Source organism: Panthera uncia, chromosome E1 (genome assembly GCF_023721935.1).
Source record: "Panthera uncia isolate 11264 chromosome E1, Puncia_PCG_1.0, whole genome shotgun sequence".
NCBI classification, from domain to species: Eukaryota; Metazoa; Chordata; class Mammalia; order Carnivora; family Felidae; genus Panthera; species Panthera uncia.
This window is the reverse complement of record NC_064814.1, coordinates 23428862-23447826: the sequence shown is the minus strand read 5'-3', so window position 1 is coordinate 23447826 and position 18965 is coordinate 23428862. Positions and strand designations below refer to the sequence as shown.

The 18965-nt window shown below is 51.8% G+C and overlaps 1 long non-coding RNA gene across 3 annotated transcripts in view; it reads left to right on the top strand.

Annotated features, from left to right (window-relative positions):
• LOC125927391 (uncharacterized) overlaps positions 1-18965 on the top strand; it is a 293134-nt gene that overhangs the window by 127423 nt on the left and 146746 nt on the right. For all 3 annotated transcript variants that reach the window (XR_007459327.1, XR_007459326.1, XR_007459328.1), the window contains exon 2: positions 13962-14030. This is a non-coding gene — a long non-coding RNA (uncharacterized LOC125927391). The remainder of the gene's footprint in view (positions 1-13961; positions 14031-18965) is intronic.

Here is an 18965-nt window from a genome sequence, read left to right as displayed (position 1 = left end):
GCCGTGGGATCAGGGAGCCAAGTTAAACAAGCTTGTGATCTATCCGGCTTCTGGTTACTACTCAAGGCTTTAAAATCAGCCGAGCTCAGAAAAGGAGGCATCATATTATGGGGCTTTAGTAATTCCGTTTAATATTTTAAAATATCTGCACATTCTTTCCCGGTCTCCGTTAAATAACCTCTTTTCTGTGAGGATTTCCTGATAAGCCTGAAGAAATCACAACCGTTGTCCACGAGTTAAATAATCTTCCAGCTCACGGCTTGCCTTTCTTCTGAAATCACAGATCTCTTACCCCACTCTCTGCCCCAGCTTGGTTCTCATGTGTCCCCAGACATCCCCGGGAGACAGGAAGGAGGAGGAACGATGGCCCAGATTTTGCCGATGGGGCTGGTAAAACAGCATAAAAGCACGGCCAGGGCCATGCTGCCACCGGGCTCCCATGAGGGCCTCTTGCTTGCTTGTCTGACTTTGAGCCCAGCCAAGCACCTCCCGACGGCCTCATTCGGGCACCGCCTCGGCCAAGCTTTCTCGCTTTTCTCTCCTTGGCAATTAATTGATCACCTACTGCCTGCCTGCTGCGTGGGGGTGTCTGTGCATCACGCGCTTTTTACTGATGCTCAAAAAGGTGTTAAAAACCCAAGATGGTGCAGCGAGAAAGTGCCAGCGTGATTCCCGCGCAGAAATGCCTGCCATCCTCCTTTCCACCGAAACCAAGTGAACCTTCTGGCTAATGACCCTGCGACCGTTTCCTCCTCTCCTGCCGAGGTGCCCCCACCCTGCCAACCCACGGAGGTGGGCGCCTCCTTCTCCCCCAGCTCCTCGCTCTTGTAGGTATCCGTGCATGTGGACATATGTATGACATATGTATTATAATATATAATATGCACACATAATACATATCACAAAATAAAAGCGTCAGTTGTTTTGGACCTCTTCTCTTCTACCAGGTTTTCTGCTCTGGGGAGCCTGGGACCTTCCTTTCTGTGCTTTGTATTTCTTTCAAAAAAATTTTTGTATTGAGTTTATTTATGTATTTTGATGGGGGGGGGCGAGGGGCAGAGAGAAAGAGGGAGACAGAGAATCCCTAGCAGGCTCCATGCTGCCAACGCAGAGCCCGATGCAGGACTTGAACTCGCAAAACTGTGACATCACGACCTGAGCCGAAACCAAGAGTCAGAGGCTTAACCGACTGAGCTACCCGGGTGTCCCATGTGCTTTGTATTTCTGGTGCCTGTACTAACATCTGGCACACAGTAGGTGCTACGTTGACATTGACATGCGTCCGTGGTGTCTGTGGTGTGCAGTGAGTTTAGATAAGGTCTGTGCCTGTGTGGGTCGTATTTTGTTGTTGTAGGATTGCTGGAAGGCTTTGTGGTGGTTTTTCCTTAAGAAAACCCCTCCTTGGGGCGCCTGGGTGGCTCAGTTGGCTAAGCGTCTGACTTGAGCTCAGGTCACGATCTCGCAGTTCGTGGGTTCAGGCCCCATGTTGGACTCTGTACTGACGGCTCAGAGCTTGGAGCCTGCTTCGGATTCTGTGTCTCCCTCTCTCTCTGCCTCTCCCCTGCTCACCCTCTGTGTCTCTTTGTCTCTCAAAAATGAATCAATGTGAAAGAAAGAAAGAGAAAGAGGGAGGGAGGAAGGAAGGAAGGAAGGAAGGAAAAATAAACCCCTCCTTGGGCACCTGGGTGGCTCAGTCGATTTAGCATCTGACTCTTGACTTTGGCTCAGGTCATGCTGTCACGGTTGGTGGGTTTGAGCCCCAGCTCGGGCTCTGTGCTCACAGTGTGGAGCCTGCTTGGGATTCTCTCTCTCCCTCTCTCTCTCTGCCCCTTCTCGACTTGTGCGCACGTGCTCTCTCTCTCAAAATAAATAAGTAAACTTTAAAAAAAAAAAACCAAAAACCAGAAAAGAAAACCCCTCCTTCCCTTCAGCGTGGTGGCTGCTCTCTGTGTCGGGCGGGCAGGCAGGTCACAGTGTGGTCCTGAGGAAGGGCTGGGTGGTGAGCGTGTACTCCCTCACCAACCTCGTGCCGCACCCTGGCCGGCCATGTGTCGTCGGCCTGCCCCTGGACACCGGCTCCTGGGAGAGCTTCTTTGTGTTTCCACAAAAGACTTTGTGGTGTGGGCAGGCTTGTGGTGTCAAATGGCAAGTCGAGTGCTTTCAGGCCTCAGCACGAGCGGTGGCTGTCACTTTGTGCCCCGGGACCCTGCGGGGCCTTGGAGGGGCTGTGGTGGCCCCCTGGAAACAGGAAACCTGGGGGGGGGGGGGCGGATGGCTGGAATGGGTGAGGCCTGGCCTTCTGTGCTCCTGTCAGCCAGGACAGATCCAACTCTGTTTTCAGTTAAATGCCAGGTCCTGATTCGTGTGTGTCAGGGAGGAGTAAAGGCTTTTAAACGTGGAAGATCTATTATGCCCCAGATCCTGTTGCAAATGCTTTACCAATATTAATTTAACCTTCCAAACAACTGTATAGGTAGATATTATAGTTACTGCACAAATTGTTGACAGATGAGGAAACTGAGGCACAGAGAAGTCCAAGACTTCTGGTAAATGGTGAAGGTGGGATTCAAACTCACACACTCCAATCTGGTTCTGGGTTCTCCCACTTTAAGAAAGAAGTTTGAGAGTTTAAGAGCCTAGTCCCCACTGCCCTCGGACTCCTAAGTTTGCTGAAATAGCAACCCCCCATTGGATATTTGTGCAGGAAGTAGCCCTTCATTGGTGGACAGGGGGTGTGCAGCCCAGAGTAAAGTTTGGGAGGTTCTACGGTGCGTCCCAGGGGAAGCTGGTTGCTGGGTGTTGGGAGAGGGGAGGAAGTTGGAGACAGCCGTGGCAGTGCCCTGGGGCACTTCCCTCTTTGCCAGCCCCGACCCCAGCCCCGGGGACGTGGGGGCCTCTTTCTCCCCGAGCCTTGCTGTACAGCTATTAAGTGGGGATTGGCCAATCAATAAATCAAGGCACCTGAAAAATGAACTGGGGAACCACACCGGCTCTTTCCCTCTTCTTGATTAACACAAACAACCTTATGAAATGTCAACCTGTCAGTCGTTTGGAAAGTTTGTGGCATGGAAAGGCGATTACCCAAATGACTTTTTAAAAGTATGAGAATTTGCCTGGCTGAACGGTTTTTAATTAATGCCCCGAGTTAATGTTAATAACTATTCATAGCTCAGGGAGCTGGACTTGGGGTGGGTTTAGGAAACATTTGGTATCTCTGGCAGAGGCAGAGTGTTGACCTGGCTGGCAAGAGCGGGGTGGGGGCTGTTGGCAGCTTTTGTAAAGCTAAAGGGACCTCGGGGTCCCTTTGGGCCTCAGAGGGGAGGAGGCTGTTTGCAGGGAGGGAGTGGGTTCAGGTACCATCATGACTTTTCGTGGCGACCATCAGGGTCGCTGCTGCCCAGGTAGCCTCTAGGGTAAGGTCTCCCCAGATACATACCCCCCGTCTCAGGGGATTCTTTGAAAAAAAAAAATGTGGCTTGGGGTTACACCATTTCAACTTACCTCCCTGATTTTCTGTGATCTCATATTCCCTTAAAATATCATCGGAAAAGTGTTTTTGAGTTGAGCATTTTATTTTCCATTAACCACGGTGAAACCGACGCACGTGGAGGCCAAGACTTGGCGGGAGGGCGGGGGACCGGGAGCCTCTCGCACCTCTGCCCAGCAGCCCTCAGCAAACACTTAGCCCCAAGGCCGTCCTGATCCCTGCCGAGGGATGCTCTGCCTTGATGCTCCCTTCCCGAGGGGTACTTGGGGGGGTCCTTTCTGACACCATAGGCAGAAGGTGTCCCTGGGGGCAAAGAGGTCGTTTTAAAAGAGAAAACCGGATGGGCTTGTAAACTTTCTTTTTTTTTTTTTTTTTTTCCTTTTAAGCCCAGTGGGTTAGGCTCCGTCTTTAGGTTCATGTCACAGACTCTGCTCAGGGAAGACCCAGGAGAGAGTTCAGAGTAGCCCTAATGTTAGCAGTTCCGGGTGGAGGTGGGGTGGGAAAGGCTTGAGAAGCCAGCCTCCAAGGGCACTAAGTGAGAGAGCTTTGCCGTTGTGCCGTCACACCATCTTTGTCTTTAAATTTTTTTTAATGTTTATTTAGCTTTTTTTTTTTTTAATTTTTATTCATTTTTTGAGAGACAGAGACAGAGCATGAGCAGGGGAGGGGCAGAGAGAGGGAGACGCAGAATCCGAAGCAGGCTCCAGGCTCCAAGCTGTCAGCACAGAGCCCAACACGGGGCTCGAACCCACGAACTGTGAGATCGTGACCTGAACTGAAGTCGGACGCTTAACCGACTGAGCCACCCAGGTGCCCCAATGTTTATTCAGGTTTGAGAGACAAAAAGAGACAGAGCACGAGCAGGGGAGGGGCCGAGAGAGAGGGAGACACAGAATCCGAAACAGGCTCCAGGCTCCGAGCTGTCAGCACGGAGCCCGACGCGGGGCTGGAACTCACGAACCATGAGATCGTGACCTGAGCCAAAGTCATACGCTCAACTGACTAAGCCCCCCCGGGCTCCCCAGGCACCCCCATCTTTGGAGGACTGCAGGCCAGAGTATGGCACATAGCAGCAACAAAGCTCCTCTCATTTAGGGTTTATACTGGGCTCCAGGGTTCCCAACGCAGGAGGTATGTTGCCCGCCCTGAAGGAATTTAAGACTCTTTGCAGCGGGCAGGAGTGGGGGGGGAGACAGGATAGGGAACCTCTTCCTTCTTTCACCTCATGTTCAGGGCACCTGTGGGGCGGCCAGTAATACTGTGGCTCAAGTGCGAGCCACCACCGAAGGCTGGAAAGTCCGGCAGCTTCTCATGGGAGGTGGGACCAGGGCTGGGCCTCAAGGGAAGGTGTTAGGGAGAGGCAGAGGGAGGGAGGTGTTGCAGGTGTGGGGAACGAAGATTAGATAAGAAGCAGAAAAATCCTGCAGACGAGGCTGGGGAGAGAAGAGGAAGGACAGAGCGTAGATGGCCTCTGATTTCAGGCGGGCGCGTGCAGTCTGCGTGGAAGGCAGTAGGGAGCCGCTGATTAAAGGTTGAGCAGAGTTTGGTAGACGTAGCTGGTATTTTAGAATGATAAACTAGGAGAGCAATGCAGAAGGTTCTGGATCAGGCAGGTGGAAAGCCCACATGGGGGGTTACTGCAGCGTGGAAGGCAGAATAGCAAGGTGGCCGTCAGCTTTCCCCTTGGATCCAGAAGAGCTTTGGTGCAAGTGTGGACTCCACTGCCTACTAGCCTCGTGACCTGGAGCGAGTTGTAAATCTTTCTGTATGTCAGTTGCCTTACCTTTCACGCAGGGGTACTAATAGTCATTCATTTAGCCAAAAGAGGGCTGCCTCCTACAATGTATGCTGATCGTACAGTGGAGAACCAAACAGATATCATCTCTGCACGCAGGAATCTCATGGCCTGGAAGTAAGATTGTAGGCAGACACACAAACTAAAATGAAATAAATACATCTGATCATTTCAGATTAGGTTAAGTGCCGTGAAGAACACAGTGGGTTTTACTGCTTGGGTGGCCCGTGTAATAGAGTCATCATGGACGGCCTCTGCAAGAAAGTGGCAGTCTAAGCTGAGACTTTGGAAGTTAAACAGAGTGTTTCAGGCTGAGGACACCGTATGTGCAAGGGCCCCGAGGCACCAAAGAACTTTGCAGAGCTTTTCAGCTCAGACATAGAGCTCGTGTGTAGAGGGAGAGAGAACAGGGTGAGACGCGGCACAAGATGAGGGAATTAACGAACACATGTAAAAGGCTGGGACACAGTAAACGCTCAACAGATGACATTTTTATTATGGGGATGTTCTGGACCTGAGGTTCGAGAGAGCCTAAGCTATGGTCAGGGCCATGGGGACAAAAGAGAAGACGGATCATGAACACCACCTGCAGAAGAACTGAGCAGAGGTAGGGTGATTCACGTGATTTGGGGGAATATTGCCCATGTGGATGACTGAGGGACTGAAGTGAAATTCATTTCACAGAAAATGGAGAGGTTCCGAGGGGAGCCTGGTTGAGGGGATCAGGAATTCCCTCTGGAGGTGGAGAATTCGAAGTTCTTGGGGAATCGGTGATCAGCCTGCCCTGCGGCTTGCAAGCTGGGGCTTGGGGAAAAGGACAGGGGCAGGGATTTGGGAAGTCTTCAAGAACGGGAGGAAAGGACGGCCGTTCAGCCGGGCTGAGGCCTGAGCCGTGGGGTCCCCCTGTATGCTGGACCCAGGAGGAAGAGGAGGTTAGGGGGACGCTCCTGAACCTGGGCACCCCGAGTGAGGCCCATGAGGGTCCTGATTCTCAGGCTCAAATCCACCCTCCCTGTTCCATGCTGTCATGCAGCGGGCCCTTAACTGCTGGTGTGGCCTCTGCGTCTCCATGGAGCTTGGCCTCTGTTTCCAGCCTGGGCTTATGTAACAGGCTCCGGGAAATGCACGGGGCCGTGGGTCCTGAACCAAAACGGCTAGTGTCATCAGAGCCCTCTGTCTATAATGGCACAGGTATTTGGAAAATGCCACGGAGCAGGTCTGTTAACCCTCTGGCCTGCAGCCTGTCAGCTGAGTTCGGATTCTTGGTCAAGTTTACCGTTCAAGCCAATGTTGACTGTATCCTTCAGTGGAAAGTGCCGCTCTCCTGTCAGTGAAGTCTGCGGGCTGTTCCCCTCGCCGCCTGGGTGTGTCTGACCCCTGGTCTGTGGATCACACGGGAGGTCCCAGGGGGCACCCTTGCCAGATCTGGTCTCAAACCCCAACTTTGGGGCTTGCTTGCAATATCTCTTTCTGATTTCACAAGCAATCCCGCAACTTCTGTTTTGACTGTTGTTTTTTGTTTTGTTTAGAAAGAGAGTGTGAGCGGGGGAGGGGCAGAGGGAGAGGGAGAAAGAATCTTAAGCGAGCTCCGTGCTCCGTGTGGAGCCAGACGTGGGGCTCGATCCCACCACCCGGGGATCATGACCTGAGCGGAAATCGAGAGTCGGACGCTCAACCGACTGAGCCACCCAGGGGTCCCTTGGCTGGTTTTTAAAAACTGCATTTATAGCTTTATTTCTACTTGAAGACGATGAATGCCCTTTTTTTTTTTTTTTTGGTATTTTTTTTAAATACCAAGACTTTTTTTTCTTTACCAAACGATGCCTATTCACTTTCGACATGCAGAAATGAAACAAATTGTCCATAAACTTACCCTCCAGAAATGGCAATGGTTAACCTTTTGCTTTCTCCTTCCAAGTTTGTTTTTCTTTTTTTCTTTTTTTTTATTTTTTTAAATGTTTATTTATTTTGGAGAGAGACACAGAGTGTGAGCAGGGCAGGGGCAGAGAGAGAAGGAGACACAGAATCCGAAGCAGGCTCCACGCTCTGAGCTGTCAGCACGCAGGGCTCGAACCCACAAACTGCGAGATCGTGACCTGAGCTGAAGTTGGATGCTTAACCAGCTGAGCCACCCAGGCGCCCCTAAGTTTGTTTTTCTAACTATGCAATTCTGTAACCTATTTATTTTTGCACTGATAGCAGTTATATTTATCGGTTACTTTCCATTGACCAGGTAATATGCTACGCAGTTGAACAAATGGTTTAATTTAGTAGCAAGAACCCATTTGTGAAATACAGACCAGCGCAGCCCTGTTTTACATCCTCAGATAGAAATAACAAGAATGATCATGGCTAACCGTTGTGGAAGGCTTACTAGTGACAAAGAATGGTCACTACTGCTGTCTCTGCTTTTCAGGTGAGAAAATGGACACTCAGGAAGGGGTCCACGGTGATACAGCTAGCTGGTGGTCAAGCTAGGATTTTAATCTTAGACTCTCTGACCCTAGAACCCAGAAGTGTGTGACATACGTTTGATCATTTGCCAAGACTCTGTGTCGTCCGTCTGCGACGGATTTGATGGATACTCGACATCCTCTTGCCCGTCTTTCTGGGCTTAGAATGGTCAGTGCTTCAAAATAAAGCCCGCGTCAGTGTAGTCACTGTTCGGAAAGAGAGACGCTTTTCTTGGCTGCTTCCTTCCTCCTTCCACGACCCCTCAAAGCAGTCGGCATGGAATGGATGTCTGTCTCCTTAAAAGTATACCCTCGTCTCAACCTTTTTGGAGTCGGAATCTGAGATTTGGCTGGAGCTCTTTACAGAGATTGTAATCCAGCTGACAGTAAATTTGCACGGTCTGGCGCCCCTTTCCTCCGCTCTTAACTGGGTCACCTAGAATCCTTATGGATTTGGTACAAGAAAACCACATGTCTGTTGCTTTAAGTCAGAGGCTGTTGTTTAGAACGGGTTTGTTTTCCCATAAACTCATTGTCCTGGGTGTATACACATACATACATAGCCACACACAAAGACACAGTCACTCACTCACCCATATGTATATTTTTGAGCTGAGGTTGTCCATATACAATAAATTCCCATAAGAGCAAACGTTCTGTGGGCTCCACATGAAAGCCTACGGAAGCACGCGCTTTTTCTCTGAGCCGGGGCAGTCTCCTAGAGAGGCGCACTGAAATCATTTCTGGGGTAGATCATGCTGGCATCGAGTGGTCCTCTGCCTCTGTGCTCATCACCTCCTTATTTCGCAGACAGACTTCCCTCTGCAGTAGCCACTAAGGCGTGAGCACTAAATCCCGCTCTGTTGACCAGTGTTTCATCTTTCATCTGTAGGGCTGACTTAGGAGACCAGGTGGGGAATTTATTGCCCCAGAGGAGACCCCCAGAAAGGTACACTGGGAAAGAGAGGGAAAACCTCACTGTCCTGCCACCGTGCTTTTTTCAGTTCGGTGAAGGATAATCCTCACGTGGTGTCAGCTTGCCCTGACCTTCCGGTAACAGGTCTTTGGTGATCTAGCTGTGTATGAGCTAAGGAGGTAGGAACCGACTCTTAAGGAGAGGCCTCTCCTCTTGGAAGGCTCCTTGGAAGGGAGGTGGGAAGGAGACGGACAGAGAGAGAGGGAGAGAGAAACAGTGTATTTAGGGGAATGTGTATATATGATTGTTCTCTAAGTACACATTTCACAGTTGAGCCAGAATAATTAGGAGGTAAATTGCCAGCTGGGCATGTCAGTTCTTTTGTTTACTTGTACTGAGTTAGTGCCAACTAATAAAATAAAGCCCTTGATTTGGGTTTGGGATGTCCCAACTTTCCTTTTGTGAAAAATTAACTGACTGCCTGTCTACCTACCTACCTACCTATCGATCGATCGATCTATTGATCGATCGATCTCTGTATCTATCTGTCTGTCTCTTCTAGTTGTGCTTTGTTTGATATTAGCTAGAGTGACTTCGTTTGTGGGAAAGATCACTGGTCAGCTTGCTTGTCTAAAAGCCAAATCTGGATGGGGTGGGGAGGTGAGGGCGGGGGCGTGGGGGTGGGCAGCAGAGGTCGCCTTTCTACCCATCCTCAGCAAGAAAATTAAAGAAGACAAATAAACCGTAATCCTGACCTGGGGGCGAATCCCAATAAAGATCCAGGTTAATTTTTCCTGCCGATACAGCCCTTGAATTCATCGTACGAATTAGACGTTCTGTGGCCCTAATTTGCCAGATCAGATTGTGTAATTATCTTTTATAGGCCTGGGTGTGAGGTGTGCTCAGTGTTTATGCTGCAGGGGGCTGAGTGTGTGTTTGGATTTCAGAGATGCTTCTGTGTCTGCCAGGCTGAGCTGCTTCTACAGAGCGGGGGTGGGAACTTATCTGCCTGGTCCAAAGCAGGCCCAGCGCACCTGCATGGAACAGAAGGACTTGGGACAGAGTCAGCGGAGGGTCGTTGGGAGGCACTTGGGAGAAGGCCTCCGGGCTGGGGTGGGGGTCTCTGAGAAAGGGCATTCAACAAAGGATCTGCGTAAAGGGTGGCAAGGTTGGAGTTTGGAAGGAAGTCAGACTCCGAGCTGGATGAGCTGCTCGTGACCTTAGGCCCTTTTGCCTTCGTGAGCTCCTTCCCCACCCCTCCCCCCAAAAGTTCAAAACGACATTTTATTACTTAAAAACAATTTTTTAAGTTTATTTATTTATTTATTAATGTTTATTTTTAAGAGAGAGAGAGAGAGCGCGCAAGCATGAGTAGGAGAGGGGCAGAGAGAGAGGGAGATAGAATCCGACGCAGGCTCCAGGCTCTGAGCTTGTCAGCACACAAGCCTGAGGCAGGGCTCGAACCTCCGAACCGTGAGGTCATGACCTGAGCCGAAGTTGAATGCTTAACCGACCGAGCCACCCAGGAGCCCCTTATGTATTTTTGAGAGAGAGAGAGAGAGAGAGAGAGAGAAAGCGAGCACACGAGCTGTGGAGGGGCAGGAGAGAGAGGGAGACACAGATTCTAAAGCAGACTCCAGCCTCCAGCTGTAAGCGCAGAACCAGATGTGGGGCTCGAACCCACAAATTGCAAGATCATGACCTGAGCCGAAGTCAGACGCTCAACCAACTGAGCCACCCAGGCACCCCTAAAAATGACATGTTATGATTGCAGTGATTTTAAGGGTGAATATCATCCAGGCTGGATTCACTGTTATATAGGCATGAAAATTATACTCATTTTGCTGCTTCTAATTTTATAAGAAATTAGAACATTTTCGTGGATCGGGGTCCTGGGCACTGCATCCTGTGCTCAGTGAGTATCGGCCTTAGGTACCTTCTTAGAAATGGGGCCCGGGGGGTTGGCCAGCTGACAACTCCCTGGCCTGTTTTGTAGAAGTCACTCCCCTCTGATACTGGACCCATTCAGAAGGTCCAAGAATTCTCCTAAACTGCAACCCTTGTTTTGGCCAAAGAGGGACCCGTCGCTTACAAAGTGTTAAAAGCCGGTGTTTGATCTTGCCCTCCCCTAGTCTTCTGTACCGTGTGGCCTTCTGTTGTCTGCGAGACTGACAGCGTGGGTGGAGAGGAGAGACCAGCGTGGGCTGGCGTGGCCTGGACATGTTCCAGACTCCTGTCTTCTTGTGGCCTCACCTGCTGAGCCTTCAGTGGCTCAGTCGCAGGTATCCGGGAGGATCCGCCCCTTCCATCTTGGGCCGAGGTGGTTGGGCCAAGAGCCACTAGGTGGGGTTTGGCTCAGGTATCCCTGGAGATGTCTGGAAGGAACTGGTCAGGGTGGGGGGTACAGATGGAAGGGAGGGACCTGTGGGGGCAGGCTGTGGGTAACCCGATGCAAGCTCAGAGGTTTGGTGCCGGGCGTGGCCGGCTGCCATTGGCCACCTTCGAGGGAACACCATCCACTCCCTGTCCTGCCCTAGTCTGCACCGAGGATGGATAGGCAGCTGGGAGGTGGGTGTGTGGCCACAGAAGGGCTCCGTGTGGCAGGTGCTGAGCCAGTGTGCCGTGGGCAGGGAGAGGCTGTATCCATGGTCCCCCAGGCTTCCCGCCTGCCCTGGATAGGCACATTGACACAGAAAGCAAAGGGGAAAACCCCCAGAGCAGAAACAAACTGTTCCGTTGAACGCAGTGTTTCTTAGAGTGTGTTGCAGGCTAGCGTTTGGATTGCTGAGAACTGGATTAAGCGGGGAGGGGGAGAGGGGCAGCTGTCTCTTGGGATGTGACCCATCTGGCATTCCACAAGTCAGCTGGGCAGGTCTTGGGGCCTGCTGGAGAGGCGGCAGGGAGAGTGGGGCAGGGTGGGGTCAGTTTGCCCGAGGTTTCTGCGGAAGGGGACGTAAGGTGTTTGAGGGCATCCCTGCTGAGCCCTGACTACTGAGCATGTTCTGTGGGACCACCAGCATTGGGCCGGCCCAGGAGCGTATTAGAAAGGCAGAATCTCAGGCTGCCACCTCAGACTTGTTGATTTGAATTTTAACGGATTCTCCAGTTGATCCTTACATTTTGATGCATGTTAAACTTTCCTGGGGGAACTTAACACGTTCCTTAACCCGATGCTCAGACCTTACTTTATACCGACCAGAGCTGCTGGGAGTGGGACCCAGGCTGCAGTAGGATTTTCCAGCTGCCAAGGGGAGTGATTTCAGTGAGTAGCATGGTCTGGGAGCCTAGGCAGGGAGAACCATTCCTCCCCCTCTGTAGGGTTTAAGGCCCCCACTCCTCAAAGTCTGCTACTACATTGGCTAAATCGAAATGTCATGGGGACAGGGTGAGCTTGGACCTCCTTGTGTTAAATGTCCTATGTCCCCTGGAAGGGTGAGACTGGAAGCATTTCCACTCATCTGCCCTTTGACTCGAATGGGGTTATCGGATGCTTTCCACCTAATGAACTGAACACGGGTTGGGCGTGGGGGTGCCCTTACATAAAGCGGTAACAGGAGTGGGAATCCATTCTGGTGCCCAAGTTGAAGTTGGAGGATATGTTGTGGTTTGCTTTGCTTCTTTTTGATGAACTTTCTAGCATGGGTGAGTCATCTAGTTATGTCTCAAGTGTTGCATGGCTCAGCGGAGCTAAAATTGTTGAGTTCCTTGCCCTGTACTCAAGAGCCCTACGTTGCATTTGAGGTTGCTCTTGGGATAAGTTCTTGGGCATGATGGAAGAAGCTGGCTCGGCAGATGCGTGTCCCCAGGATTGGGGGAGGGAGTTGTGGGGCTCAGAGGATGCCGATCTGCTGGCGGGCATTGGTGGATGGGGTTGGCCACAGAGTACCAGCATGGACCCTGTCTTCCATAACCCTAGAAACCGCGCGAGTGATCCGGGCCCCAAGATGATGTATGTGTGCATCCAGCGAAAGAACAAAACACCACCCAAACAATCCTTCCCCTTGTGAGTGAAGGTTACAAGTTTTCTGTTTCAAATCTGATGGTATTATTTTTCCCCCTTTTCTTTCTTCTCCCTGTTTTCATTTGCCAACCTGGGGGTCTAGAGTGATTTCTTTGAGCCTAATGATGGGGAATCTTAGAATAGGGCTATTATCTTAAACACCTTTTGAAATACTACTCTTCCTGGTGTCTGAATCAGGTTGAACAGAGGTTGGATTTAAAGATTAAATATCTATTTTAGCAGCAGCAGCAGCAGCAACTATGCTCAGGAATTATGTGGATGGCATGGAATAGCCTTGCTCTCTAGAAACACGTAAAGGAATAAATGAAAGTGAAGCTAATAACAATGGTAGGGGGCAGGCACAGAGCTAGATGGTCCTCCTGATTTATCCCATCTGATGAATTCAGACATACCATAAAGTCAGAACATACACAATTCAGTAGTGTCATAGGAGTCTTTGAGTAAAAGGACCCTCAAAACCAGAACAACTCAGGCCTGTGGCAAGAGATTATTATTATTTTTTTTTTACTAAAGATTCACTGTGAATGCAAGATTTAACTTGAAAAAAAAATTGCTATCCAATGTAATATTCGTTTCATTTTATTGTAGGTGTTGTTTATTGAGATGATAGCCTGTATTTCTTTGACAGTATTCTTCCATTTGCCATGTCTGTGATGGACATAGGAAATGGATTTTTGCCTTTATTCAGAATGAATGTAATTTTATTTTATATTAAAGAATAATCAGGGGCGCCTGGCTGGCTCAGTCAGCTGAGGGTCAGACTCTGGATTTTGGCTCAGGTCATCATCCCTGGGTTGAGTGAGCCCTGGGTTGGGCTCTGTGCTGAGCGTGGAGCCTGCTTGAGATTCTGTCTGTCTGTCTGTCTGTCTGTCTCTGTGTCCTTGCCCCCCTCCCATTTGCTCTCCCTCTAAAATAAGTGGGGAAAAAAAGAATAAACAACTATTAAACTCCTATGTCCTTGGCAGGCTATCTGGCATTCAGAGACCACTTCCTCTACATTTTAAGCTTGAAGATGAGTTTTTTTTTTTTTTTTTTTTTAACGTTTATTTATTTTTGAGACAGAGACAGAGCATGAACGGGGGAGGATCAGAGAGAGAGGGAGACACAATCTGAAACAGGCTCCAGGCTCTGAGCGGTCAGCACAGAGCCCGACGCGGGGCTCAAGCTCACGGACCGCGAGATCATGACCTGAGCCGAAGTCGGCCGCTTAACCTACTGAGCCACCCAGGCGCCCCGAAGATGAGTTTTATTGTCTTATTTCCTGGTGTAACTCTCCCTTCTTTTTCTAGGTGAAACCAGAGGTTTGAGGCTGGCCTGCGTAGGTGCTCCGAACCAAGAAAGAAGGGCAAGACACAAAGGTGAGCTGCAAGAAGGTAACCCCTTCTTGCTTTGGGGGTTTTGTTCCTTCTATAGCCAAGTTCCTCTTCCCAGACATCCCGAATGCACCTGTACCTGCACACCAGCCCACAGGGGTGATTGGCAGGCAGGAGCCTTGCAGTTAGCTGTCGGAGAAGGTCCAGGGACACAGGTTAATAAATACTAACGGTCACTGCAGTTAATTCCAGGCAGGCTGTGTTCTCCCAGCTCCTACCTGGGCGAACTCGTTCCCACCTGTCACAACCCTAGCAGGTCAGCGTGTTCTACCCAGCCTGCAGGTGAGGAGACAGAGGAATGGTCAGTCGCCCAGGGTTGCCTTCCATCACTTCCTCCCTTTGTGACTATAGGCCGATGGCCTTCACTTCCCTAGACCTCAGTTTTCGCCGCTGTAAAATGGGGACAATGCAAGGAAATCCCTGCTATGTTGGGTCATGAAATGAGAGGATACAGAGTTAAGTGCTTGGCATAGTGCTTGGGATGTATTAAGGCACACACTTAATGTCAGTGGGGTTTTTTCCCTCTTTAGCTCTGGATATGATCTGGGGTGAATTGGTAAGCCTCTCACCTATAAGATGGCGATGCTAATACCTTGTCGTCAGGGGAGGTCACGAACTAAATGAGACAGTACAAAAATACAAATGAAAGTCCAGATCATAATAGATGCCCTGTCTGTTCCCTTCCTTATTTATCTTATTCCTCATGGATCATGTAGAAGGAAGATATCCAACCGCGTTAACTCCCCCATCCCCTAGAACCCCGAATCCTGACCGTTGCTCCCCAGTGATTTTCGGAGTTGATCCTTCCCCTCCCTTCTCCCGGCCACCCTGCTGATCTTGACTTTGGTTGCACACACCGGGACACTCACTGGGGGCGCCAACCTTTAGATTTCCAGTCTTTCTTTCCGCACATAATCCTACCTGTGCTTTCTCTAACCTGCTTTCTTAAACCCAGTATTCATCATGGCTACTTTCTGATTGAAAAAAAAAAAAAAGATAAAACAGAAAAGCAACCCTGTCATGCTTCTCTAGTTGTTATCTGAGCGACCAGACCTCACTGGATACTTAATCTTATTGCTACGACTCCCCACTCAAATCCGGATCCTTTTAGCCAAACTTACGTGCTTCGTATCCTACCTCCAAGACTGGAATGTTTCCACGCCACCCCCCCGCCCCCCCCCCCCCGCCCCGCCCGCCATGTTGCCATCTATGTGCTCACCTCCTCAAAACCCCATAACCATGGGGCGCAGGGCACTGGAACCTCATCTCACCTTTGCCTCCCTCCCCCACTGGTGCCTTCACAGCTGGGGGAGGGGGGGCGGAGTGGGAGCTTATTTTCTGTTGGGTGTGGGTGTTTCTTCCATCTCATCCCTCCCTCCCTGTGTCTTCTGCACACACCGGGTGCTCAGAGGGCAGTGGGGAGGGAGGCTGGGCCTGAGAAGGAGGCAGTCGGGGAAGTCAGTGTGGCCGCCGTCTACAGTTCGGGTGACTGGCAGGGGAGCGTGAGTGGGGGGCGGGGTGTTAATGAGTGACTCCGAGGGGATTTCCAGGCCAACTGTGGGCACTGCCTTTGTGAAAACAGCTCCCTCTGCCTTAGCCCGCCCTCTCCCCTCCCTCCCCAGGTGACCTCAGCCTGAATAGCAGTTCGTTCCCTGAGATACACAGCCCTCCATGCCCTTGGGAACGGCAGCGAGTTCCTCATTCTTTCCTTCATTCGCTCGTGCATTCATCTAACGGAGCGTTACTGGGTGCCCGGGCCGTGCCGGGGCGCTCAAGGCAGAGGACGCCATCCTGCTGTCACAGAACTGGCCGAGAGTGTGGGGAGGGTGGATGCTACACAGCAAAATAGTAAATATGTTAATCACCTAGTACCTGGGAAGGTGCTGGGCTGTGCAAAACAACAGAAATGTAGGCAGGAAAGGCAGGCCGAGTGTGCGGGCAGGGGAGGGGAGGGCGGGTTGCAGTGTTGAATAAGGCAGGGCTCCTCACTGAGGAGGGGACCTCTGAGCACAGGCTCGAAGGAGCTGGCCGCGTGAACACTTTGGGAAGAGCTTCTACAGAGGGAAGAGGGGCGTTGAGACCGAGGCCCCCGCCCACCTGGTGTCTTTGAGGACAGGGGCACCGGTGGGGTTGGAAGGAGGCCCCGGCCAGCGAGAGCCTGGGGGGCATCAGCCTTTCCCACTGAGGAAACTGGGAGCCACAGCAGGATTCTGAGACGCGTGTGCTGTGCTCCTCCTTCCTGGGGGCTGTGTGGAAACGGAGAGGAGCAGAGCAGCTGAGGGGTGACGGCACGATCGGTCGGGCTATCGGGGTGCCTATCCCTGTCCCACCCAATCACATACGTGTGACAACGGGATGACATTTAAGGTGGGGATGAGCTGAGAAGCTTCGGGGCCATTTCTCAGGAGCTGTGATTGCCCCGTTTAGGCTAGCCTCTTGCCCTGGGGTGGTGGCTCCCTGTGAGGGTCAGTCTCCTCTCCTCCCTGCCTTCGAAGCCATCGGGCATGAGACCTGTAGGCTGTGGGCTCAGCTCAAAGGGAAAGAGGAAACAGAAGGGAATGGGGGAAGAATTCTGGGAGGAGAGAGGCCAGATGCCCCCGTTTTTCCCGTCCAGTGGTGGAAGGACAGGAGAGGGAGCAGGCTGCCCTTGGGACCTGATCCCGGCCATCCCTGTGGTCTCCCTGCCGCCCTTCAGGGGGCTCTGCCTGGTGCCCTGCAGCACCTGTGTCTTCCTCACCTCTTCCTCCTGCCGTCAGAGGGAGCCTGACAGTGACGGGGCTGTCCTCACTCCCCGTGTGTCTTTCCTGTCCTGCGGTCAGAGTGACCGCCCGGCTGGGGCAGACTCGTTGTGCCCCAGAGCTCACCCCTCAAACAGCGTGCCTCTTAGAATGCTCTCGTGGGGACCTGAAAACCTGACACCCAGGGAGGACCTGCTCTTTCCTCGGGTCCAACCATCACGCGTGTGTGGTGGGGACAGAGAGGTGGCTAGGACACGGACTTCTGCCGTAACCGTAATTGAGAGTGAAAAGCCGGGGCTCTGGGAGAAAGAACGAAGCAAGCCCCAGTTCCGAGCGTTAGTGGGGATGACCTCAGCCGGGGGACGGGAGCCGTCCAGAGGACTCGCGGATGGAACTTCCCCTCGGGGTCCAAATGTGAGTCACCGTGGCTCGCGTCTGTGCAGCGGGCTCCATCCCCGGGCCTCCCACTTTTCACCCTGGGACATCATGGTCACTGCTCAGGCCTGATGACTCACTTGGTCTCCCTGAGCCAGCCACGGCGGGGTGGAGCCTCTCTCTCCTGGCATCTGCACCCTCGGTGCTGTGGACGCAGCTTGTCCGGCCACGTCCTCGGGCAGTATGTGCGAGACGTGTGTGGCAGACAGAGCCCCTCACGCCACATGGGGTTGAGCCACAGCTGCCAAAGCCGATTTCAGAATTCAGTCTGGAAAGTCCGGGGGGCTCCGGGCCGCAAAGAGCACGGCAGCCTCGCTCTCTGAGCCCCGGAGTGAGTTGCACTCCGACACCTGAGAGGTGGGGGACACACACCCGCCTGCCCCAAGGGAGCGCCCTGTCGCCCCATCTAGACGAGCGGAGTTCACCCAAAAAGGCCAGCGGCTGGCGGGGTGTCAGATTTCCCACCACACCCGGCACTCAGCCTCTCCTCTCATCTTCCCCCCTTGGTTTTCATCTTCTAATGATAGAAAGAGTGTCATCTTTTCTCAACCTGTCAGTCTCACACCTGCCGGGAGCCCCTGGCGGTAAGGCGCCCAGTCTGTCCAATCTGATGTCATCTGTGTTTATCGTCTGTTTTAGAAACCAGGTAGCAGGAGGGACTTTCTGAGGATTAAAAAAAAAAAAGTAAATCCCCAGACTATTTCAGTGAGGTGTTTGGTTTGTTTGTTTTTTTTTTTTTTTTTGCCTCCTGTTTTTTTTCATTTTCATAATTTTCATTTTTCCCCCTCTCTCTTTCTCTTTTTAATTAAAAAAAATTATAGGAAATACCATGCAAGAGTGGGGAAGGAAGGGGCACCTGAAGAGGGGTCCACCCTCCCCCAGGTGAGGTTGATTTGGTGTATCTCCAGAAAACACAGAAAGGTGGCCCTGCCAGGCCAGTCCTGCCTCCCACCTGACGCAGGACGTAGAGTATGTTGACAGTCATGGGACTCAGTTTACCAGCCACAGCCTCTGTCCTTCCTGAGGGTGATGGAGCTAACTTATGGCCTCACAGTTTTGTCCTTTGGCTCATCATCTAGAACTTTCCACTTCTAGTCATCCTTGTGTGCAAATGGAGGGGTGGGCAGGTAGGAGAGCGCTCTTTAGGGTAAAGGTCAAAGGTGAGAGACACCTGACCCACTGTCAGGCCTGGGTGACCACCTGTCAAGTACCCCTCTCTCAGACATCTCTCCAGACTCCTTGGGTCCGGGGTCACTGTCCCTACTGAGGGAGTGGGGAGGGATGGGGAGGGGCAGAGGCTGGGGCACGGGGACACTGGCCTAGACCTTGAGGGTCCACTTCACAGGGCCCAGCTGATGCGGAGAAAAGGTGGTCGAAGGTATAGGCACGGATGCCACTTGGCCCAGGTGTGAGAACTTGTGTGAAAGGGTCGGCCTCCGGGTGACTCAGTCTGCTAGCAAACTATAAAAGGGAAGTGACTCACTGTCAACCCTGAGCAAGAACTCCTAAGGCCAGGCCGCCAGCACCTGTCTGGGACGTGGTTAGTTATTAACGCTGCCAGTAAGAGTGTCATGGGAACCGGACGCTGGCCTAGATTGCTGGAGGTGGCTGGGCTTTTTCACAGCCTGCACACCTTCCACTCCCTTCTTACGGCTCCCCTCCGGCTTGAACCCAAAGGCAGAAGAGCCCATGGAGCTCTTTGTTGCACAGGGTCTCCCAAGGGGCCTTGAGGAGGACACAAAGTCCA